At 32.6% G+C, this 26560-nt stretch overlaps 1 protein-coding gene and 1 non-coding gene across 3 annotated transcripts in view; both read left to right on the top strand.

Annotated features, from left to right (window-relative positions):
- LOC145276962 (short transient receptor potential channel 7-like) overlaps positions 1–26560 on the top strand; it is a 946690-nt gene that overhangs the window by 274174 nt on the left and 645956 nt on the right. The window lies entirely within an intron of this gene.
- On the top strand, positions 6574–6678 carry LOC145277334 (U6 spliceosomal RNA). Its single transcript, XR_013868136.1, has one exon. It is a non-coding gene; the product is annotated as a U6 spliceosomal RNA (small nuclear RNA).

Genomic DNA, 26560 nt, shown 5'->3' with positions numbered 1-26560 from the left:
TTTAATTAGGTTTGTTATTACTTTTTTCATCTGTTTTGTAGTTAGTGTGTAGCTCGTTTGTATAGTATACTTTGATGGCGTCGTTTTTGTTAGAGTTAGGGTTTATGTTTTTATTGTAGAGTGAGTTTAAATAGTTTTATGTGCTCGAGTAGAATATGGCTTAACAACAACTTTTGGACGCCATTCCATACAAATCACCAGCTGAAATAAAAAAAATACCGCTCGGCGATTGGAAAAGATATCCAGAAAAAGAGAGAGAGAAAGAGAGACAGAGACAGAGACAGAGAAAGACAGAGACAGACAGACAGACGGAGACTGAGAGAGAAATGATATTGCGAAAATAGGGAAACGGAGCATAAAAAAAGGAGAGAAAGAGATGAAAGAAAACGAAAAGAAACACCCGTTGGCAGTTGGTCAGTAACGCGTGAGTCTGCACTCTTTCGGAACTCCAAAGAAAAGTCGAACTTTGTAAAACTGGTCGCGGTACCAGTAGAAATTATGAGTGAGTTTTCTTGTTCCATGTACTGACGGCGAGTAGCTTTTTTTGTTTAGTGAAATCACAAAATAAATATGTTTTCCTTCACCAAGACGTTATCATTTTTCTTTTGCAACTCTCTGCCTAAAATATGTAGAGGGAAATAGACGACAACGTTACGGAAGATTATTTGGATTATTTGGAATCGTTAGAAAGGTTGGACTACGTTACATATAATTGTTTTGTGCTGTAATAACCCGTAAAAGACAACAGACTACGTAACGAAGTTTATTTTGATCTCGTTTCAGAGAAACTACGTACAACATAATTATTGGCTTTTGCGACTGTCTCTACAGACAATGTTAGAACATTAGAGTGATAAAAATCGGATGGATCGACAATTGTATAACGTGGTCCACTTGAAAATATTCCGGTTTATCAGTTACAATCTTTTATGTGTCATACGCTGAATATCTTTCTTGCCTATCCAACTTTTCTGCCTGTTTTTGTGTCATTCAACGCGCATACAAATAATCCCAAACAAGAACCAAATTAAAGACCTAACACACACTGCTTCTTGGATAGTTCCAATCGATTATCATTTAGACTATTGTTAAGGAGTCCACTTGTACTATTTTATACACGTATATTAAAGGTTATGCCAAAATTGTTATCATCAAAATACCTCATAAAACAACATCAGTCACTAGGAAACGATCTTGTATACAGTGCATTGCAGCAAAATCCGACACTTGACAAGAAGTAAATTAAATACGCACAGTGAAGCTCTGTGCTGAGGAGATTGCTCAATGTCTTGCAAATACCTGCTTGCCAAAGTGTGTGATCCTCTTAATATGGTCGTCATATCGGCGACCGTTACGTTGAAAAAACTTTAACTGTTACTTAATAAACTGACAGGTCTCTGCATGTACGACTTTTGTTTTTATTGATTACAAGAATACGTACCCAGCGTTGCCGGTATTAAGCATAACATCAAATTCCTTAAAATATGAAGTAAAAAAAAACGTAATGAAACTGAGACATATGACTGCGAGTATTATGTTTGTTTTCTAAACAGTTAATTTCTTCTAAGTAAAATAAAGTTGAGACCGAAACCAAAACGTAAAGTGAGTCAAGTACGATAACTATTAAGCCAGCTTGAAAGTTAAATCTCTATCTCAGATGATAATTCATCTGGGATAGTGCATTTATCATTAGTCTCTCATTCTTAGAGTTTTTAAAAAGAGTCCCAAATAAATGAGGTTCTGCCCTGTCGGCTGATTCACAGTTCCCCCCACCCCACCGTCGATGTATTACATCCCTACACCTGTTTTACAAGTACTTTAATAAGTTATGCTCTGATGAACTCATAGCACGTTCGCTCCCTCGACGTATATACTTCGACAAATCAGATAAGACAAAAAATGCCACAATTCATTATTAAGGTCCGCATATACCGGAAAGCCCACTAGTTTAATAGTTTTCTTCCCTCGGACGGATGGATTTTAGAATTTTCCCGCTGTTTCATGTCACCCTGTAAAAGTTTAAATGTAATTTTAACAGATATTTCGCTGATTAACTTCCTATAGTTCCATGTTAGATACTATCACAAATGACCCCCACAGGTTCAAAGTGATGATATGCCTTATTTGGGGTAAAACGGAAAGAGTAAAAAATATATATAAAAATGAGCACACGCATATATGGCAGTGTTTGGCGAATAATAGCAATCTACCATCGTGAATTGCATAAAGGATTTAGTTCAATGTCTAAAGATAAAGTTAAAAAGAAGTAATTATTGACCATGTGATATTGCTACCAGAAAAATATAAAAGAACATGAAAAATGATTGTATAAAATTCAATAAGAGGTATTAAACCACATTCGCTTGGCGGTGAAAATGGTTAATTTGGAAATTACGTATAACTGTTGCTTATCGAGTCTTTATAATTTGCATGGTGTGTATATAATTATGACATAGCCGTTGATCGTTCGTCTGTATGTGCACATGTGTGTATACAGCCATAGGTGTGTGTGTGCGTGTGTGTGTGTGTCACATACATACATTCTGTAAGGAGATCTTAAAACACGTACTTTTTCTCCTTTCATCGGCCGCTGCCCCTCACGACGGTTGCATTTCAATCTGGATGCTCCTAAAACACGACGAGTTTATTAATAATAAATAAACAGCTTTTATGCATGATCTTCCTCATTTCTGGAAGAGCCTCTGCATCGATGAATCGATTCAGATTTCTTTCTTCTTTTCCGTTTCCTCATCTTGACTTCAAGGCCCTCCTCTGAATCTTGGACCCTGTCTCTTGCTCTATAACTAGTTCTCTCGTTCTGACTAAAAACTCACCTATGTTGCTTTCCTTATATATTGGAGTTGCGAGGTGTAGGGTGGAGCTCAGCTCAACTGACGTTCCCACTCACGCAAGCCGAAAGTGGTCTCTGAACTTGCAGATGCACTTGCCTGTCGGGTTGAAACCATGTCATTGACAGTGTCACCTTAAACTTTTACACCCATGCACCAATTTGTCGCCATCAAGTTGATCGAGCCAGGCCCGCGTTTGGGCATATAACATAGAATCGACATAAAGATCCCCAAGTTCGACGACTGTACTTATGTAAGGGGGTCAGAGGTTACAACAATCGAAACATAATGAAAATAAAAACCAAGATGAGAAGAATAGTCTGAATCCTTACAATAATGTAAAAACGTCGATTATTTTGATAAACAGGTGCTTCGTAAAACTATTTATCTTGTCTCCCCTTGGAAATAAACATCCAATAATTGTTATTTCCTTTTTTTTTTTTTTGTACGTTAATAATGGAATTTTATCATAAATATCATTTACTTACATAAAGTCTAGGATAAAATAATTGAAATGTTATAACAATCGATATTATAATTGAGCTCTCCCTGCATCCAATTTAAACGCTTTCTTTCTTTACCAAATAAATAATCATTTCCCCATATGCATTTCGGGATTTTAATTCTTGTCCCGACCTGCATCAAAACACTTGAAGAATTGCTTGCAAGAAACTCACTGAAAAACAAATTTGATTGGATGAGTACGAGAACTGATAAAGTTGTTGTAATTAAATGATACCGACATAAAAAAAATAACCAGGGCCGTTTTTTTTTTTGTGTTCTTGGTTTTGTTTAATGAAAACGAAGTATGACGTCATGTTTACGTACGCACAAATCAATAACATCGGATTCACTTAAAACAATTTAAACAGACCGAAATAAAAATAAATCTTTTTAAATAAACATGTATTTATAAGTTGATAGACTATGTTTTCCTAGCTTCCTCCGAATGCATTTTTATAATGTTATCTACGTTTAGTTGGATCAATAAATCACCAGACTAATACGAAACAGTTGTTTATTTATAAAAGTACTAGCAGTGCTTTTAGTTGTTGCCCGGTAATTATTTTCGCTGGATAGCTATATTCAAGTTTGATTTTTTTATTTTCCTAAAATAAAATGAAGAGGTGTTTTTATTTTTTAAGGACAGGTTATTGTTTTTTAAGTACATTATAAATAACAGATTAGATTTTCATATAAAACATCGCATTTTCTATTGATATTGTTTTTTTATATACTCCTTATAGCTATCGTTAATTTGATTTTGCTGATGTCGGATAGGATCAAGAATGATTTAGTGTAGTCATTACGATCTATGCATATTTTTACAGTTATTGAAAATGAATTTAATGTTAAAGTATGTGAAAGTGCCACTTCCATGCAAACAAATGTTCTTTTCTATATATGTATATATATATATATATATATATATATATATAACTATTTCATTTACTCACATAAAATTAATATACAAAAGTATAAATTTATGCTTAAACTTGAAGTATTTACTTCAAAAGTGCTCAATATGTAGGTAGAGCTAGTTAGTAATTTATAAAATATATATGACCGGAATATAGTGTAGCTTAATCGCCATATATATTTTATAAATTACTATATATATATATATATATATATATATATATATATATGTGTGTGTGTGTGTGTGTGTGTGTGTGTGTGTATATATATATATATATATATATATATATATATTATACTCTGTATTTGTTTGTACATAAGCAGTAATATGCTGTTACACATTCATTTGTAGTTTCGGTCAGCTAGTTACCAGTAACTAGAGATCTCTTCAGGCGATACAACTCTAGTTACTGGTAGTTAACTGACCAAAACATGTTCATGAATGTGTAGCAATATATTACTGCTTATGTAAAAACAAACAAAGAGTATACTCTGCTTTATTACGGCATTGAGCACTCTTGTATAAACCTCTTTAAACTTGATTGGTTAATTAACCTCTGGAAAACAATAACCTCAGATTATATATATATATATATATATATATATATATATATATATGCGTGTGTGTGTGTGTGTGTGCGTGTGTGTGTATGAATATTCAAAGAGGCTTAAAAGTATTGAAGAATTCGTTTGTGTGAACATGCGCGTCGAAATTGTCATGTCAACTCTTCTTTTCTTTCCATTTTATCGGGTTCTTATTTTGTTATTTTTTTCTGTATCTCTCTACAAATATTCATGTATACCAGTGTACTTTTATATACTTCATTCCGATTGTGAACCCCGCCTCTCATTTTGCTATTACAATTACCCCCCCAATTTACACCCGTCCACTTCCTTACCCTACTTTGCTAATTATTTATCTATAATCTATCCTCCTCCCTTATTCTTATACTTTTCTCTCTCCCTATCCCCCTCTCTCTCTCTCCATATATATATATATATATATATATATATATATATATATATATGCATATATATATGATATTTATATATGTATCTGCATATATAAATATTATATATATATATGTATATATATATATATATATATATATATATATATATATATGTATATATAACTACTTCATTTATATATTGTCTAAACTAAACCAGAAATAGGTAGAATTAGCAAAACAATACTTTATAGAATAAACAAACAAATCAAACAAGACCTAGAATTTAACCAGTGGACAAATACTGCCGAAGCAATCACCTGGTTTAAAAATATAGAAAATAAAGTACGTGTATACAGTTCGACATCATAGACTTCTATCCCTCGATATCCGAAGAACTTTTTAACATTGCCCTAGAATTTGCCGAGGCATACACTGATATATCCTCGGAGGAAATCAACATCATTAAAAAATGAAGAAAATAAATTATAATAAATAACAATAACCAATGGATAAAAACTAAAATGACAAATTCGTTTGATTTGGCGATGGGTGCCAGAGATTCTGCAGAGGCACGAGATCTTGTGGGATTATTCAGTCTATATACCCTCACAAGCGTATTTGATACTGCGGATATCAGCCTATATAGAGATGATGGACTAGCTATAATAAAAGACTCCAACAAAGTCAAGGGAGATAACTTTAAGAAAATCATACACAAGGAAATGAAAAAATTAGGCCTAAAAGCAGACTTATCAGCTCTCTGGACGTCACGTTAAATTTAGATAAAAACACATATGAACCCTACTTAAAAGATAACGCTACTCCAATATACGTAAAACTTAAGTTCAATCACCCACCATCAATTATATAACAGATTCCTAACTCGATCGTAAGTAGACTCAGCAATAACTCAAGTGATGAAAATGCATTTAACAAGTCAACCAATATCTATGAAACAGAAGCAGCAAAACACACCTAACTACATTAAAATTAAACATAGAAGAAAAAGAACTATAATTTGGTATACGGCCCCATACAATCAAATGTAAAAAAAAAACTTGGCAAGAAATTCCTAGATCGTATTGAAAAACACTTTCCCGCAAACGTCCCTTACACAAAACTTTCAATAAAACTACCTTAAAGTTATCCTACAGCTGCTGCGAAAATTTAGAGATGATAATTAAAGCACAAAATAACAAAATATTAAAAAAAAGAAAATGTAAACAGCAACAAAATAAACAATAAAAAAGTAGACACCATGACAAAAATAAAACTAACACTAGCAGAAATAATAATAATAATAATAATAATAATAATAATAATAATAATAATAATAATAATAATAATAATAATAACGCTTCGGCAGTACATATACTAAAATTGGAACGATACAGAGAAGATTAGTATGGCCCCTGCGCAAGGATGACACGCAAATTCGTAAAGCGTCCATGTTTTTAAGCGTTCCAGGGAATGAAGAACACCGAAGCTGCATATCAACAAGTTCTACACCATGCATCCCCCTATTGTCTCATCACTGGTCCCTCCCCAATAGAAAAGTGATACCAAAAAGCAAAGAAGGGCCAAAGAGGATAGAAAGACCGAGGAGAGAGCGCTGGCCAGACCTCCGCTACACAAGCGCGAAGAGAACTGGGATCGTGGGGAGGCTTAGTGTCACTCAAATTCCAGTATAAACCAATGGTCACTACCAGCTAGAAATCAATGGAATAAGGCTGTTGCGATGACGCAGATTTATCTGCAAATGCTATCGAAGAAGGTGGACAGAGCTGGACGTCTGGGGAGAATTGTTGTCACTCAGCTTCCAGAGAACACCACCGGTCTCCAAACCGATCGTTTGTTGACTTGTGTGAAAGCTCCATGTGAGCCAATAATAATAATAATAATAATAATAATAATAATAATAATAATAATAATAATAAAGCAACCCCGGACGACAACAACCATACTAGAAATAAATATAAAAATACTAATAACGAACAAGATAAATGAAACTGTAGACACTGCACAATTTGCCTACTTCAAAATAAATATCTAACCAAAAGTGTAGTTTACCAGGTCACAACATTTGCGAAAGAAAACCCGAATAACAAGAAATATTACGTAGGTATGTCATCCTTAGACTTCAAAACTCGATATTATGACCACAAAAGTACATTCAACAATAATTAAAAAAAACACCGTATGAAAAAACGTTAGCAAATAAATACTGGGAACTCAAGGAAAGCGGACATTCGCCGGTAGTCGAATGGAAAATAATAAGACAAGCTACCACATGTAGAGACCTAGAGGACCCATGTAGATTATGCGTTCATGAAAAATTTGCTATCCTGTACTTTAAAGAACCCAACTGTGTTCACAAGATAAAATTTACTCTAGGATAGAGATATAAAATAATTTTAAAACTAACAAAAACAACAGAAAATAAACAAATAAATAAACTAAATAAACATGAATATACATAAAATATCACACATATATGTATGTATGTATATATATATATATATATATATATATATATATATATATAAACTAACATAAAAAACTCTTACCTAGATTTAAAACAGGTCAAGAAGCTAGATATCCAGGCTAAATAGCGCACACATAAAGGAACAGGTCAATCACAGGTCAAATAGGGCTTTGTTCGGTAAGTGTATGTTCATTGGCTGATAGGAAGGGTGCGGTGGATACTAGAAAGCTGATTGGCTAACTAAAACCTCAATAGAAGGTGCGTATATAAAAACGACAGGCAACCACAAAATTCGCGCATACGCCTAAAGAGTCCTAGAGTTGATGAAACGCGGAATATTCAATGTAGCTTAATCGCCATATATATTTTATAAAAACTATATATATATATATATATATATATATATATATATATATATATATATATATATATATACATATATATATTTAACTATTTTAACTTATTTTAAAGCTACCCTTTTCCTCTTTACTGCAAATACGTATTTTCATTATATATATTATTTTACTTTATTTCATCTCGCTCTATTTTATTTTACAGTGTTTCATTTTCTCTATTTCACTTCATTTTATTTTAGATTACTTTATTCTTATGCTCTCTCCATCTTACTTGTGTGGCATATTATGTCTGTGTTTCTGTACTGTACCTTTTTAATTTCAGCTGGATCTGTATCTATATTTTTTACTAGGTTTCTCAATTATACTCTTTACTGTATTTTATTTTACCACAAAAAATGCAACTATTTGACCCGTCGCGCGCTGATTTGTGGCCAAGTGTATCGGGGCATATGAAGCTTTAAAAATTGAAGAGAAACAGGAAGACATACACAAACAAATACAGGCAGACATACACAAACACATACACAGACTCTTTATCTTTCTCTATAATATAAAGCTGAATGTCTTTGTGTGTGTGTGTGTGTGTGTGTGTGTGTGTGTGTGTGTGTGTGTGTGTGTGTGTGTGTGTGTGTGTGTGTGTGTGTCTGGTTACGAATAGGCCGCTATATGGTTGACTACTTTAAAAAACTGATTACATATAATTATAGAAGATTTATCGAGACACAGGAATGGGTATGTTTGATCTGGCAGACCGAGGGTTCATTAAAATTGTGGGGTCTGCGTTCGCTCCTGGTCCACAAAGTATGGAAATTAAAAATTAAAAAAGAAAAAAACGTTTACAAGTAATTTTGATATAGATGTACATAAGAATACTTTGATAAGTATATTTTAACTTAAACAGGGATGGTATAATAAAATTGTGGGGTCTGCGTTCGCGCCTGGCCTCCATAGAATGGAAATAGGCACACACTTTAATAAAGACTTTTCATATCTATCTGCGTAAGTATACTTTGATAATTATGTTTCAGTTTGAAGAAATATGGTATAATAAAATTATGGGGTGTTCGTTCACACCTGATCTCCATAGAATGGAAATATGTCACAAAGTTTTGCAAGGTTTTTTAATATAGATCCACAGAATATTGTGATAAGTGTTTCAGTGTTAACAGGTATGGTATAATAAATTATGGGGTTTATCTATTTTATTTTTACTTTCATCATATTTTGCTTTGGTTTTGATACCCCCAAATTCGAAGCTATCTCTTTACAACCCTTCCTTTTCATAACCTATCATGCTTTCATAAATCAAAGTCCATTTTCTGCAGGCTGTTTTTGAACCCAGTCAACGACGGATACTTTTGCTAGTATGTATGTATATATATATATATATATATATATATATATATATATATATATATATATATATATATATATATATTAGTAGGTAGTAGTTTGCTTGAAGCATTGTTGGTAAGGAAATATATAGAATTTTTTTTTAAGCCAAAGACAATGCGGGGAAAGAACTAATAAAGGCTAGACACTCCTCTATTCAAGCACAGCCGTCTACATTTGTTTGTTTCTCTTTCTTTACTTTCATAATTCCGGTCTTTCCCCGCATTGTCTTTGGCTAAAAAAAAATTCTCTCTCTCTCTCTCTCTCTCTCTCTCTCTCTCTCTCTCTCTCTCTCTATGTATATATATATATATATATATAAGTTCTTTTAAATCCACACATATGTTGGGGTAATAGCTGAATATTGTATACATTACTCGACTAACAAATATAATATCATAATTAAATAAATGTCTTGTATTCGTTTCAAATGTATATTTACTTATACAATTTGTTTTACCCACTTTAAAACACACTCTCTTTGATTTCTTAATAAATAAATTCGCAATAAATCCTGATAAATTTAATCCGAACAGCGTACTCAATAAGTTGGGGATACAAATGACGCGTCTGGAGTTCGACACAAGGTGTCTAAATAAGGCCTGAAAGCAAAGGGGCTAAAACGTTGTGGTAAAAACGAGCAATATAAAAATAATCACCAAACATTTTCTTTTTAAGTAAAACCCCAAAGATGCACATTTTTAGTCATTAGCATCACTGGACAACAATGTAAAACGTCTACAGCAAAATCTCGGCTAGCTACAACCACATCAACGAATTTTATTTTTCTAACTTTTGCTTACTCTCTCTCTCTCTCTCTCTCTCTCTCTCTCTCTCTCTCTCTCTCTCTCTCTCTCTCTTTCTCTTTCCGTCTCTTTCTCTCAAAACCAAACGGGTTTTTTTTTCGTAGACCATCAATTCTGTTGAAAAAAAAAATAATACAGAACCGCTTCTCAACCCATTAGGACATTATCGTTTTCAAGTCTAATGTAGACAAATACTTGTTGAGCTATTTTCTTGGATAGCCAATTCCTCTCTGATAATCTTCTGCCCATTACACCCAGTGTTTTCTTATCTTAATTGCTGTTGCAATAGTTTTTATTTAATAAAAGCGGTATGATTAAGGAAAACTGGAGGGTTCTACTTGTAGCCACTGGCGATAGAAACTGACCAATCGAATGGAGCGGTGTACTGCTAGTAACTAATCAGAAACCGGAATCGCTCCATAAGAATGATGGATCTTTTAGAATTCCCGCACATAATTTTTCGTGCCCACACGAGAAATATCTTTTCTCGTTGGCTGTAAACGTGTTAAGTTCAAGACTTATATAGATCAGCTACCACATAAAATCGCTTTTTTTATCTCCAAGACTTATACAAATTAGCTACCTCCCGAAAACTTTTTTCATCTCCAGGACTTATACAGATTAGCTACCCATCAGAAACACTTCTGAAATTAAACATGGCTTTATATTCTAAAGATATCAGTCGCTAGTCTGGCAATCTGTTAAACTCTTATCTTTAATGATCCCTGGTCTTTGATAAGCGGCAATCCATTAGTACCAAAAAGAAATCGATGTTTGACTTTTCTTTCGTTTTTCATACTAAATGAGACTGAAAAAGCCCTCTTGATAAATTACAATCTGTAATGTATCCTAATTCTTGGAAAATAAGAAATACAGTAATGAAGGTATATCACACGAACAGAGTAATATCTATAATAATAATAATAATAATAATAATAATAATAATAATAATAATAATAATGATAATAATAAATACACTTGTTTATATATATATATATACACACACACACACACACACACACATATATATATATATATATATATATATATATATATATATATATATATATATATATATATATATATGAGTAGGAACCCCCGGGATTAAATAAGGAGCCCTATATCGTTTTTCATCTCGTCCATAACACTATAGTTCCCTTTTTTATTCATAACTGTTATGATTCCAAATATTTAAGTATTAAACTTTTAGGTGGGGGCCGGACAAGGTGCCCATCATTTATTAAGCAAGATGTGTATAAGCAAAGTCTATACATAGTTATATATTATATTCACCAAAACTGATCCTCAAATCATATTAAGATTTCTTCTGTTATCAATGACTTGCTCCAATGACTAATTTTAAGGTTTTAATTTCCAGAAAACCGTGGATTAACCTTACATATATAAGCTGTTTGAATTTATTATTTTCGCATTAGATTATTATTCGGGTAAGTAAAGTAGAAAGACTACGATTAAATGTACACATTTGCTTTTATTTATATTTATTAGGTTGAGAAGAAAGTTCTTGCGGAGTTTTTAATTATGACTTCAAAAAAATGTATTTTATATTAGGTATAATACCTTTACTTATATATCATTTTACGAGCACTTTTTGCTCGACCTAAACATTTAAATTACATTCGTTTTAAAACAATTATTATTATTTTCAGAATGTTCAATACAAGATGGCAAAAAGAAAATTCGTTCAATTTTCTTTTTTCAATTCAAGCTAGGCGGAAAATCTGCTGAAACAACCTGTGATATCAAGGAAATGTTTGGCTCAGGAACCACTACAGAACGTACAGCACAATGGTGATTAAAGAAACTTTGTGGCAGCGACAAGAGTCTTGAAAATTAGTGTAATGGTCAGCCATCGGATGATGATAACGATCAATTAAAAGACTTAGTCGAAGCCAATCTACGCACAACTGTTTAGGAACTTGTTGAATAAAACGTAACGTATGCAGCGATTTCCAACCACGTAAGAGAGATTGGAAAGACAAAAAAATTGATGAGTGGATACCTCACAAATTGAACGACAACAAAAGGAAACGCCGTTATGAAGGGTCATCTTTACCCTTTTACGCAACAAGAATGGCCCGTTTTTTTCGACCGGGTAGTGATTTTCTAAGAAAAGTGTGTTCTTTACAACAACCGGCGACGCTCAGTTCGGTGGTCAGACGCCGAAGAAGCTCCACGGCACTTCTTGAAGCCAAAGTTGCACCAAAAGAAGGTCATGCTGACTGTTTGGTGATCTTATTCGTTACAGATGTTTGAATGCAGGTGAAACAATTACAGTAGAGAAGCACTGTTAACAAATATATGAAATGCATCAGCAACTTTAACAACACCCAGCATTAGTAAATCAAAAAGGCCAAATTCTCCCCTCCTAGGGCATTGCCCGACCGTACGTTGCTAAACCGACCCTGCGGAAGTTGAATGAATTGGGTTAGGAAACTCTGCTTCATGCGCCATACTCACCAGACTTCTCACCTACTGACTTCCATTTTTCATGCATCTAGACGACTTTCTGCGTGAGAAATGCTTAAAAACCCAAAGCGATATCAAAAACGCCTTCAGCAATTTCATGGTCACCAGAACGCAAGATACTTACATTACTGGTATAAATACACGTGTTTTTCGTTGGCAAAAGTGTTTTGATTTGGACGGTACTTATTTCGATCGATAAATTTTTGTTTCAGCCGAAATATGTTCATCTGAATTTAAAAATTAAATGCCGCAAGATACAAGAACTTCCTTGTCAACCTTATATATAAACTTAGTTATGTGTATTTTTGTATACATTTGTATAAAGAGGATTTAATCCCAAACTAATTTAATGATAATCATTTTGGAATACAGCTGCCAGGCGTAAAAGCTCATAATGTAAACTTAAATGCTATTCAATTGAATGCAAAGGTGGGTAAAAAAAATAGACTTTGAACAAGCTCTATCATTTTCCCGACCGCTACCTAACGAACGCTTTTTAACTACAGCTAATTACCATTTAGTTTACAATTATAATATAGTTATTTACTAACATGTTTTTATGATCTTCCTGGAATTAACTTGTTACACTTGTTTTATAAGTCAAATATTTTAGCGATACTTTGTTTATGTTGTAGAGCGAATATGAAGCCGATAATTCTTATAATTGTTTTAGAATGTCCGAACATGAAAGTAACAAAATAACACATGCACATATATATATATATATATTAGTGTGTATATATATTTATATACATATCTTAGTGTATATATATCTATATATATATATATATATTGTTAGTAGATAATTCCAAATACTACAAGCATATTTATATTGCATGAGCATGAAAATGGTTAAGATTAAACTTATAAAAGTAAAAGGACTAACTGTAAAAACTGGAAAAGATAAAGACAAGATATTCTAGTAAAACATATAAGAAGTTAACTTAAAAAAATATTGCAGCATTAAGAATTTATATATAATGTTTGAATTGATTTTTTTTTAATTTCTTAATGCTGTAATATTTTAAGTTATAAATTTATTCTAATTTTTACTAGAATATCGTGTCTTTTTTCCAGTTTTAACAACTAGTCCTTTTACTTTTCTAAGTTTAATCTTAACCATATTACTTTTCATGCTCGAATTTTTCTACCTAATCCATGATTTTTCCAAGCTTTGCTTTGAAATCATATTTTCTTTTTTGTGTGCAATATCATGCGTATTGCCAACAATCAATTAAATTGACTAAATAAAAAATCAAATCGAGCAAGTGAGTAAATAAACAGAAAGAAGGGACAAAAAAGAGAAACGGAATTAACGGGCAACGTCGTAAGCGAAAGATTATCAGCCGGAGCACGGCAAAGAGCAAAACTTATAACTCTTTCTATGTAACCCAAATAAGATGGCATTCGAGCGACATTCCTGCTATGATTTATAAAGGTGTGGACAACAAAAAAGTTGCTATGGTAACCAACAGCCAATCAGAAGTAACAGACTCTCAAGTTCCTTACTTATTTTGAAGACTTTTGAACATTAGTAATTTATTATCACTTTTGTTCTAATGTATGAAAATTGAAAATTTTTATTTAAAATTATAGCGGAGAAAGTGAGCTATGAACTGTAAGAATTGTTTGAAATTTGATTGCAAAATAAATGAGCAGTGGAGCTTTAAAGCAATTCTAAACGAATAAAACTCTTAACCATATATCCAAACACAGTACTGTTTAAATGAAAACTTCAAATTATTTTATTACTTGTATAGTAAGTCTTACACGTGTTTCGTAAAATGGTATAGCTTCACCAAACAACTTATCAGAGACCTATACAAATCCATAAAAAATAGTTTTATATATACATATTGTTATATAGTGAGATGCGTTAGGATAAATTTAACATAAAATATCTTACCGGAGGATGTCCAGCCTTCACGTAGGTATGTTTGCTGCTCATAATGGAAGAATCGAATAATTATGAACAAATAAGAAAATCACTCGCTTATTATGGAGAAACACACATACACGTAACGACAATTAAAACATAGTATATGAAAGGTTAGAAGTCGAAGTATGATATTGGAACAAAATAAGTTAATTTGTGCTATTGTTTCTTATTAGTGATAGCAGCAGTATTCAAATCAACTCACCTCATTGATCCAACTATTTTGCTCTCTTGTACTCAAATATATTAAGTCGCTCGTTTTGAGGAGATCCATATACATATATATATATATATATATATATATATATATATATATATATATATATATATATAAATACATATATATATGTGTGTGTGTGTGTGTGTGTGTGACATTCTCCGGCTGTTTGTCTAGCGAATGGTCTCTGCTATTTTTGGGCTACAGACTTGGAATTTAATATATAATGTATTTGAGGGTATAGAATAAATTAGATTTGGTCTTAAGCTGTTAAAAAAATCTGCTACTAGGTGAACAAAAAATTGCACTTGGCAAGCGTAAGTCGACATAAAGTGCCTTTATAGGCACGAATATACATTTATAGGTTAAACAACATTATTTTGCTGTTCCATCGTACGTATTGAGTTAGGTCAGACGGTAACGATTAGAGCTCCAAAGCGATACGCTTTGGTTTCAATTCTAGCTGATTTCACCCAAATCACTTTTTTTTACTACTATTATCTATTGGGTACAATATGATATAGAGAACTGACCTTTTAATCCTAGATATAAATTTTGAATGTATTATACTATAATAATTAAGCGTATTTCTGACCGGGCAACACCTGGCGGCTAGTAAAATACATAGCGTAAATTATAACAATCAACAGAGAAGTGGCTCAATAATAATAAATACGAAATCTGTATAAATTAAAATATCATATTGAAAAGTATTTTATGACCAGCCAACATGCTAATACGCAAAAAAAAAAAAAAAAAAAATATATATATATATATATATATATATATATATATATATACACACGGCATAATCACGTTGACACACCGGTTCCCGACAGATCAACGAAGTTAAGCAACGTTAAACCTGACTAGTACTTGATGAGTGACCATTTGGGAATTCTAGGCGCTGTATGTACTTTCCGCTTATCTCGGCATTCTTTCCAGTCGTCCTGAACCTCCATTTGCTACTGGTATTCAACAATGTTGATTCAGGAGAGATGTGGTTGGTGATTGCGCAACTCTTGCCACAAAAATTTCACGCGCAGACACCCTTACCGGGGGTATCCATAGTCTGTCAAGACTGAAGGAAGCCTTTAATATATGTATATATATATATATATATATATATATATATATATATATATATATATATATATATATATTACTTTTAAAATGCTTCTTAAAAATAATTTCCGCAATATTTAACTTATATAAATAATAATTTTTATATGTATAAAACTTAGTGAATAAAAATACATAAATAGCACATTTATTATAAATATATATAAAATAGAAAGTTATTTCACGTATTCATCATTGCCTTGTATCAAATGTGGTCTCCAACAAACAATGCACTGGCATTGCTTTCAAAATGAAGCTTTTTTACACAGTGCGCACAATGTTTCAATCAAACTACATCTTTACAAGGCTTGCATGTGACATTGCCATGTAAAGGGTTATTAGAATTACGTTTAAGTCATGTTTCACTTTTTACATGTGTTCCCCTATTTATCAGGATGAAATAAAACAGTCTAATGTTCCTGGCGTTGTATATGAGACACTATACCTGCGAGAACATAGAAGAGAACATAAAAAACCGTGACATATTTTGATTTATTGTCTTCTTCGTTTATTCTTTTTGTGTTAAAATCGGTGTTTAGTATCCGTTATTGTGCAAAAGCAGTCGTGTGGATTCAATAACTCACAGAAAGAAAGAAATCTACACAAAAAGCGAAAACCATATAAAAAAGGAAATAAATAAATAAAGAGCAAAAGGTATAAGAAACAAAGAAATATCATAAAGAAAAAATTAATTGAAAGAAACGAAAAGAAATATAAATAACAGGGAACTAAAAGAAAGACACAAAAACACAGAGAAACATATAAAATGACAAATGAATGAAAACGATACAGAAAATAAACGGGGGGGACACAGGAGAACGACTTAAAGAAATAGAAAGTCAGAGAAACTGAAACAAATATAGACAAAAAAAAAACGAAAAAGAAATACAAGAAGTAAACAAAAGAAAAGAAAGGAGGAAAGATTGTATAAAGAATTAGAGCAATAAAGAAAAGCAAAATATGAAGAGAAAATAACACAAAGAATAAATAAAAGAATGGAGGGAAAGAAGATAAACAAAAATATAAAATTAATTAATATTGGAAAGAAAGGCACAAAGTAGAAATTAAAATGAAATGAAAATGAAATTAAGCGAAAGAAACCGTACATAAATACAAAAAAGTGAAAAGGGGAGATAACGAAACGGAAAGTGGAAAATTAACAAGAAAGAAATTAAATGAAAGAAAGAAATTAAATGAAAGAAAGAAATTAAATGAAAGAAAGATATTAAAAAGACGAAAAAGAGATGGGAAAAAATCTAACGAAAGAGAGAAAGTACTGGATAAGATAAGTTGTCATCTTGAAAAATGACATTAAAATATTCAGAAGGGTGGAATAGAAAAAAGAAAAAGAAAAGGTGTGAAGAGAAAGAGAGAGAGAGAGAGAGAAAGAGAGAGAGGGGGACTAACCTATATATATACCTATAAAGTTGAGTTTTTTTTTCTCGCTCTGACGTTTATAATAAAAGCTAACTTTTTTCCATTTAAAATTAAAACGAACTTCTTAATATACTCAGTTATGGATGTGCGAGCGGCTTCACGAAATTAATTAATTAAAATTTTTATGTTTTCTTAAGAAATGATTGGGTCGATTTTACTATTATGCTAAATTTTAATTATTTATAGTTTCTACATTCTTCATAATTGCGTAGAATTTAAGATTAAACCGTTCTAGCACACACGCAAACACACACACACACACACATATATATATATATGTATATATATATATATATTGTCGACAAACCTGACATTTGATATATAGGGTATTTGGACCTAGCCGGCAAAAATTGCTGCTAAGGGCTACAAAATTGAAAACAAAACAGTTGACCTTCGAAAGATTAGTCGACTAAATCTGTTTGCAGGCAAAAATTTACAATCCTAGGTTAAATAACGCTGTTTGTTAAAATTATTTTTATGCATATTAGCGTGTCTCAGGGGCTAAGAGATACGCCTGGAGTGTTATACAATATGGGTTCAAGTCCAGCCGATGGTACCCAAGTCTATTATTTTTAATTTCGAACTAGCTACATCATATTGGTTGCAACATAATAATTGATAGGGAGTTGACTCTACAATAAAAAATAAAAAAATTCGAAATATGCATGAATTAAAATAACATTTAAGTGTATTTTACGACCGGGTAACGCCGGGCAGAATGCTAGAAAAACGAAACAGAAATATGAACACACACATATAAATGATATTATGAAGATATTTCCAGTGATAAAAACGACAAAGTGATACAAGTGTAGAAAGGGGAGGGATAAGGAGATAATGAGAAAGAAAAGGAGGATCTGATTGAAATCAGAAGAAAGAAGACTTTATAAATAGGAAAGGGAAAAACACAAAGAAACGGAAAAAAAACTCTAAAGAAATCACTTGTAAATCAACAAATTTGCGTTGTCAGTCAGGGTAGAAAACTGACTCCGGATTAAAGTGTGTCTATTCCCAGCATGCATTGCACTCGTTTTTATTTTTATCTTCAGGTAAAAAACAAAAAGTTCTAACTGTCAGTTTGAAAGTGATTTATTATAGCTGCTGCTTTTTTTTTATAGGACGTGCTCTGTGTTTGTGACGTTGTTTTATAGTGACGTAATATATCAGAGTTGAGCCAAAACTAAAACCTCTTATTCTTAATCCAAAAAGTTACAGAACTCCGAAGACGGGAGTGGTACCATTAAAATAAACCACCTTTTTATTTTATTCCAGAACTTACTTTTCTACATAGTCACTATCATTCCCAATGGATCCTTGCCACGAAATTAATGATGTATATAATAGTTGATGAAAGATTCGAGTTTGAAATATCGATAATCTAAAAATTCGATGTAAGAAGAAACAGTCCAATTTTTCCAAAAGTTAGCACTTTTATACAGCCTCACATCACAAGTGCATTTGAGAAGTTTCATTACCGCACAAGCAAAAGGGTTTGGCGTATAAGATCAACAGTAGGTCTTTGATAAGTCAGGGATACGTTCAAAATGATTGTTTCAGCTTAGAGCGTCATTGAAGCATAATAGTTGACTTTTGCATTCTGAACCTTAATTCAAACCATTATACATAAAAAATAATTTTATAAAACCAACAATAAATTCTACAATGTATTAGGAACTAAGTCACTGCTGGGAGGCATGTGAAGCCTCCTTCATATGCACTGCTGTTGGTCCTCGAAGAAAGCAGCCAATTAATCGATTTGATTTAGAAATGGGCAATTTCGCCGATTTCAATAACAAAAATATGGGTGGGTGGAACATTTGCTGTGCAATAACGGGTCTGCCTGCTAGTACGATATGCATTTTATTAAAAGTTATTAATGAAAGTAATTTTTATTTGATGTGCACGGTTTCCTTTGTAGAAAAAAATTAGTGAGAATGTTATGAGTGTTTAAAACGATTACATGTATACATTCGTTTACACTCAGCGTAAATGAGCAGACGACAATAAAGGGATTCAAGAAATATGTGGGCGTGTAGCGTTCTCCAAGTGTGCGTATGCGTATGACTGTCTGTTTGAGTGGGCTGAGAATTGCGAACGAAAGGAGGTGTAAGATTAATGTTAACATGTTTTGTTTTTCTCTTAACTGTTCATTGAAGAAATCATGTAAGAAGAACCCTTGTATGCGGTCAAGTGGATACAAAAAAGTAATTTAGATAAATCCTAGAAAAATTTGTGATTGATCCAAAATATAATTATTTGTTGCCGATTTACCAGAATAGATATATAAGCAAAAAGAGGGTTAAAATTGAAAAAACACAACAAATAATATACTGAATGCACGAGTTTTTAAGTTGGTGCAAAGATAATGTCGTTTTTATCAGATATATATATATATATATATATATATATATATATATATATATATATATACACGTAAAGAAAAACGACATTATTTTTACACCAACGTAATAGAACCAAAAATAAAATGGTGGCCGAATTCGAGCAAGAATCGAGCCTAGAAAATAACTGTAAAATCGAAAATTAAATAAAACCCTTATAGGACAAATAAAATAAATGTCATCAATTGTGCAACATTATATTTTAATTAAAGTAAAAACACAAAAAAAACATATGCATGTATATAAAATCGTAACTTAACTTGATATTATTAATATTTATTTGTAATTTGTCTCTCCTGTTTGGCTTTACACATATTCTGCAAAATCACGTATTTGCTTTTATTAATTCAGGTGGAATCGTGCACTAAACCGATTGCGCAGAAACGATTTAAAGAATTTGGACACCGAAAATTCGCCGCTGTAAAGCCCAGAAATACATTCGGTCATCAGTTTTTATATGGCGGCCAATTTTATATAATTTCTCGTCGATCTCAGTCAATGTCTTATAGAGGATATGGATTTGGTCAGAATTGAACCTTACTAGAAATCTGCTTATTGAATATATAGATCCCAATTGATAGGAATTGCTCTATGTCGGACACACACTTATATTCACATAAATCATTGAGATCAAATCGTTTAGATATCTGAAACCGAGATTTTCTAATACGAATCTGACATTCAATTTTAGATATAATTTGTTTCATATATATATACATATATATATGTGTGTGTGTGTGTGTGTGTGTGTGTGTGTGTGTGTGTGTGTGTGTGTGTGTGTAAACCGTAACAAGTTGTTTTGTTTTTTACCTTTGGTCTGCTACGTATTGATGTCTACCACTTAAGATTCCCTACAGAAAATGCCCCATCCTTTGCAGATATGACATTATGTGTGTGTGTGTGTGTGTGTGTGTGTGTGTGTGGGTGTGTGTGTGTGTGTGTGTTCTCATCTTACGTCTAAATCAAGTTAGTATAATTATGATAAGGTTTCAGGTAATTTTCGAAGTCGTACTTAGGATTCCCTTTCGATAACAAACGCGTTATTGACAGTAGAAAGAAATTATAGTGTTATATGTATTTCCTTTTTTTATAAATTTTATTAGGCCACCTTAAACCAAATTTAAATCTAATCTTTATAGAGGAGTGCTGTTTTATGCTAACACAAACCCGTTATTTCTCATAGCAAACAGCACAACTCTTATCTCTCTCTCTCTCTCTATATATATATATATATATATATATATACATATATATATGCGAATACACACACATACATGCACACTCACAGACACACACTCACAGACACACACACACACACACACATATATATATATATATATATATATATGTATGTATAATCTTTGAAGTTTTTACCTACCAAAAGTAATATTTTTTAAAATTTAGTCCTTTGTTTTCATGCAGTTATGAACTAAGTTGCTTTTTTGAACTCACAATAGTCCTAATTTTATTTCAATAATCATCGATTGTGTATTTTAAAACATTGTTTCGGGGATTTAATATATATATATATATATATATATATATATATATATATATATATATATATATATGCGTGTGGGGGTGGGGTGTATATATAATTTATATATTTGAACATATATATGCATATATATAAACATATATCGCAATCATGAAGGGTGACTTTTATAATTCAGGATTAAAAACGTTTTAAAATAAAGTAAACGGGGGGAACAGGAGAAAGAAAAATGGGGGGACAGCTAACCGGTTTGGCCCTCGCTTTCTTGATTGGTTTCTCATCGTTCTGTTTCCCTGTTTATTTGATTATGGAGGAATAGCATCAATTGGTAAACGCATTTTCTGTTTATCAGTGCTTCAGCAGAAGAATTTCCATCTGAGCAATATGGATTTGGGGTAGCTATTTCTATGATATCTCGTGTAGTTTCTACCACTTTTAACTTCAAGAGTACTCTCTTCAATGTGCTGACAAAATGTTCGGCTTGGCCATTTGTTTGTGGGTGGAAAGGTGGAGATCTGAGATGGCGAATACTGTTTGGTTTACAGAAGTCAGAAAATTATGCTAGGGTAAATTCAGTACCATTATTAGAGATGACGATTTCAGGAACGCCCAACCTGCTGAAGATTTCTTGTAGTTTCCTTACATGTGTAGTCGTGACCAAGCCATTTCTGGGGTAGGCAATGCATGCAATGTTGTTTTCCGAGGAGATTCGCAACCAGTTGACATTTTGCACAACATTTTACAAGTCTTTTTAATTGCCTGCCCGTTTTTTAGCCAATACACTTAGCCACGTGTCAAGGCTTACATCCGATTAATTTCCTGATGTCCATGCGTTTGTATGGGACAACAACACATTCTCCAAAGAGAAATGTCCCATTGATCTTGGATAAAGAAGAACTCTAAAAAATGGTTATAATTGCTGGTCAATGCATGTTTTTTGGACAGCTTGTGAGATGGAAATGTCAAACTTTTGTACTAATAGATCTGTGGTTGTATCCTCATGGATAATCTGTGAAGTGGCAGATAGGGGAAACAACTTCAGGTTTCACAGATTATAGTGTCTTCCATTACTTTTTGATGAGAAGATATGAGTCTGGCTAACACATCTGCCTGACCAATTTTGCTGCCTGGTTGGTACCTTATAGAAAAGTCATAATCTAAATACATAATTGCCCATCTTTGTAAGCGGTTTGCTGTATAATCTTGAATTTCTTTCCTGGAAAAAATGTTTATTAAATGCTTGTGGTCTGTGATCAGAGTAAAATGCCGGCCATATAGAATTTTGTGAAATTTCTTTAGTGCATAGATTATTTCTATGGCTGCTTTCTCAATTTGGTTAAACTTTCGTTCAGTAGGTGTCAATGATCTTGACGCATGTGCAATAGTTTATTCACACCCATCAGGAAAAATATGATATACTACTGCTCCAACTCTATAGTCTGAAGCATCTATCATAGCAGTAATGTCTAATGATGGATTGTAGTACGTCAGCAACAGATCAGTACAAATAATTCTTTTACATATGCTTCACCAGTTCCTTTTGGTATCTTTTTGTAAAGGATTATTCATAGGCCCCCGTGACGTGCAGTATGGGTATGAAGCAACCATAATGACTTATGACGCGAGAAAAGATTTTAGTGCTGCAACATTTTTAGGAGCTGGTATGTGCTTTAATGCTTGAATATAGTCCGGGTCTGGTTTTCGACCATTTTTACCAAATATGAATCCAAGGTATTTCACAGAAGTTTGGAAAAATTTGCATTTGTTTGGGCTTAAGTAAAATCCATATTGTTGAATTCGATCTAGCACGATGCAGTAGTTTCTCTTGGGATGTCCTGTAACGATAATATTATCAATGTAGGCGATAACTCCTATTAATCCTGTGAGCATTGTATTCATAGTTTGTTCGAATATTGTAGGAGTTGACTTGACCTCAAACGGAAGATTGTTAAATTGAAATAATCGTTTGGGGAAGTTAATAGTAAAAGATTTTGGGCATCTTCATCAACATTTTTGTAGATATGCCTCTGCAAGGTCCTGTTGCAAAACAAGTTACACCAGTAGTGGACACTAATGTGTCTCCAGTCTTGAAAAGATCAAGTTTTTCAATAAAATCCAAACCAAGGGGGTTCAGTGTTGATGCATCAGCACACACCTGAACTTTTTTATCTTTTATAAGAAACATGCATGTTAACTCACCAGATACTTATATCTCGATTCTCTTAATGCACCATAAGTAACATAAGTTGTCATCTAAAAAGTTGATTTTTCCAACAACTACCATATTGGACGTGAAATTAAAGTGATATCCCAACTGACAATTCACTGACTTGTTTATTTGAACAAGTATATATTTTCTCCGAGCTTCAAAATTTACGCTGAAAGTGGCAAAAATTCAATTCGTTGTTGCTTTCTGGAAATGTCCTGGCATTTTTCAGTGGTTTTTACCTCTTGGCTGTGCAGTGTTCATCCTAGAAGTATTGTGGTTATTTTTACCACCAAATCCATCTTCGTCTCCACGATGTGAATAATGTTAACATGTGTATCTTTTAAATTAGCAAAAGCGAGCATAATGCATCTCTCCACATGATCAACATGATATTCAGTGACAAACGAAGCCGCTATGTTGTCCTCGGTTCCCGCTAGAACTCTCCAATCTTTTTTCTAGATCTATAAGGGGCGATAACACTTAGCTTTTTTATTTTGTGTTATTCTCCTTTTATCGCGATATACATACATATATATATATATATATATATATATATATATATATATTAACAATACGTATATACATAATAATGATAAAATTCCTTGATTCACAATACGGTGTCAACAGTACAAAAGTGTTCACGAACACATCGCATATTCTGCATGTTTTTATAATAAAGAACATCACGAATGACGAACGACGTTTATTTCTTTATTTTTAGACCTTCACGATGCGATTTCGATGCAGAGTTTCATCAGAGTGGACTTACTTTATGATTATTGTTCAGGTTCCAAACTTTGGTCTAAAATTATCTTTATTGGTGTTGCTTCTTCAATGGACCAGACAAAACACATTCAATAATGTACGTCAAAGGATGATGTTCGAAAGTCGATCCTATGTATAAAGAAATATTTCATTCTGTGTTATCAGCTTCGTAGCAATTTTCAATGTCTTTAGAAAAGTCTGCTTTCATCTATTATTAGCTATTTTTTATTTCAGCTCTTTTTAATATCAACTGATGCCAAGCTATTTTGACATTATCCAAACGATTTTTACCTTGTTTTTGTCTGTTTTTTTCTTCTTCCTCTTGTTCTTTTCTTTCTTCTTATTTTTCTTCTTTCTATTTTTTCTACTTTTTCTCCGTCAACATTCTTCTTCTTTTTTTGCTTAATATTATTGCTATTCACTATTATTAATAGCTTTCACACAAGCATCATCAAGCAATTCTCTTTAAAAACAACATGCGGTGTTTCTTGGAGTCTGAGTGATAACAAGGCTTCCCAGATTTTTCGTACTCCCCTACCTCTTTCTACAATCTTTGCAAATTAATTAGCGTTATCGCAACAGTCGTCTGCCATGGATTAGTCTTCACTCGTATATGAGTGGCAATAAGCTTCTCCAAGGTCCTAGTCCTTCTCGCGCACATTCAGCGGAAGTTGGTTTATTGTGAAGAGTAAAAGAAAAAAGGGGGAGAACTTACAATGATGTAATTATCCAGTTTTCAAGTAGTGTTTCTTTGTGTTTTACCTCTTTAGTAATTTCTGTATGGTCATATATATTGGTCTCCGCACTCATAAGTTTTTTCTTAATATTTCAGCCGGTTTCGTTATCATTATCCATTGTATCTTCTAAGTCATCCCTCTGATTTACATATTATTTTTCCAATTTTTTTTCGGTGTTATTCCTAGTGCTCCTACTATTATTAGTGTTGTCTATACTTTCTTTATTCTCTATATCTTTAAGCATTCTGACGGTCTGTGTATTCGCTCCGCTTCTCTGTCTTATTGACCTTCACTCTGTGGGCTGCTGGGACGGCTAAATCTACAATCATGCAAGATTTTCCCTTTTTATTAACTATTATGACATCCGGCTTTCTTGCTTGGGTGGGCTTGTCTGTGTGTATATCCATCTCCCATAGAATTTTGTGACTTTTGTTGTGAAGCACTGCTGCCTGTTTGTGCTTGTAGCATTTATCAGTGTTTTCAAGATGCATTGTCTGCATAATTCCCAGTATGCCGTTTTCCTAACTTGATCGTGTCTATTCTTATATTCTTTTTGAGTTAGTTTGCTAAATTCGCTTATGATGTGGTTCGTTGCTTTATCTCTTTGTTCACAGAGTCTGCATTTACTGTTTTCTTGTGTCTTGTCGAACCTTGCTTTGATATAGTTTGTTCTGGTAGCGTTATCTCGTGCGGCTGTTATGAGGGATTCAGTTTCTTTTTTTTTAGATTTCCTTCGTGTAGCCATGTATAAGTGTTTTTTATTAGCCTGGTCTTTTGTCATCCTCTTAACTTGTTCGTGTTACTTTTTTCTTCCCATTTACTTTTTTTAGTCTTATCCTTTGTCATCCTTCTTTTTCTGTCTTGTTATTCTTTCAGTATTCTGCATCATGTATTTTTCTTTTTTTTGTGTGTTATTTATATCGTCTTTTTTTACAAACAAGCCCCCTTCCACCGTCTTTCCTTTTCACATGAAGTCGGTTAGTATCATTCTTTGGGTGTAGTGCATTGTTTATAGTCATGAGTTTCTGGAACTTCTGGTCAAGTTGGCTCAGTTCTTCTTTGGTTCACTCAATGAACGATCCAGGGTATCTTACTAGTGACATGTGTTCATGCCTTTTATTAGGTTTCTGCTATTATTATTATTATTATTATTATTATTATTATTATTATTATTATTATTATTATTATTATTGTCGTCGTCGTCGTCGTCGTCTCAACCTTTGGGTGTTTTAGTTGGATTTCTTTTCTTAAACCTCAGGTCAATTCCTTTGACTTTAATTCAAGCTGTATTAACACTATCGCCATTCCCAACGGGCAAGCCCTTTGCAAAATTGTAAAAGAAATTTTCTTGTCAATCTGATTAAGCCATTTGTGGTGGGTTTTTTGATGTTCCCAAGTTATTCAATCACAATTAGATTCACCTTGACTGCCATACAGTTCAAGGTGTTGATATATTATTATTGTTTCATAACATTTTGAACTTTATGATTTTT

This window comes from Euprymna scolopes, chromosome 5 (assembly GCF_053919585.1).
Source record: "Euprymna scolopes isolate OS-2025 chromosome 5, ASM5391958v1, whole genome shotgun sequence".
NCBI classification, from domain to species: Eukaryota; Metazoa; Mollusca; class Cephalopoda; order Sepiida; family Sepiolidae; genus Euprymna; species Euprymna scolopes.
Note: the sequence above shows the minus strand (reverse complement) of the source record. Positions and strands in the feature narration are given on the sequence as shown.